Below are 1,045 nucleotides of genomic sequence, written 5' to 3' on the forward strand. Positions count from 1 at the left end.
GAGACTGCGGATCCCACAGCAGCTGAAATGATGGTTTGGATAAGCACCCCAATCATGCAGTCCGGGGTGAGTGTAACCATGCAAATGACATCAGCCCCAAATGGCCTTTACAACAGATCACCAACAGATGGCAGGGTGGAGTTCATACTGACCCTGCTGAAACTAGATTGTGGCAAAGATTAAAAAACACTGAACGTTAAAACTCACTAAATGCGTGTCAATCCATCCTCATCGTCGTATCCGCTCGTTATACTCCACACCTGAACGTAGCCCTCACATGCACAACATACCCTCCTAACTCAGTGTCTGTATGTTAACCTTTTACCGGTAGTCGGGGCTATTGCAGATTCTGTATTCCTTATGCCACCCGATCTTAAACTGAACGTCGCACCCTCTCGGTAATCTGTACGTTGTTCCCTGATCACCATAAACTTCTATGCCTAAACGCTGTATCGTACACTTTTTTCTTTGAACGTCATCTTAATAAAATGTTGACATTTGTTTGAGATCCCAGCTCCTGTTCCTTTGCAAGGCGTGTGCGTTTGCTCCGGGGTTTAGTCTGCTAAAACAGCAGGGGGGCTGATTGAGCCAGAGGCGCTTGCCTGCTGCAGACACAGATCCAAGACTGAACCTCGTCCCCCACAAGCTGAAGGCTTAACTGAAAACAGTTTAGGAAGGGCTCCCATCTCCAGCACGCAACTACCCAGCTCCCAATGGGGTCCAAAGCCCAAACAGATCCCTTTTGCCCTGTATAAGCTGTAAAATCCTATTTACCGGGGCAGCTGCCTAGCAGCCTGCGCATCTGCCTGCCGGCGTGAGATCTCGTAAAACACTAATCCGGATAGTGGTGGCTGGGTGGCAGTGGGGTGAAGAGTCAGCAGAGTGGAACAGTGGAAGTGTGCTGGGTCCATAACCCAGAGGTCAATGGATTGAAACCATCCTCTGCTACACATGCACTTGTTCCTTTTCCTTCTGGGCCTTCAAGTGAGGTGGTGACCAGCAGAGTACCAAGAGCCTAGGCCATGAGGCAAGAGGTGGCTGAGGC

The sequence above is a fragment of the Gopherus flavomarginatus genome, unplaced genomic scaffold, assembly GCF_025201925.1.
Source record: "Gopherus flavomarginatus isolate rGopFla2 unplaced genomic scaffold, rGopFla2.mat.asm U_1b, whole genome shotgun sequence".
Lineage (NCBI taxonomy): Eukaryota > Metazoa > Chordata > Testudines > Testudinidae > Gopherus > Gopherus flavomarginatus.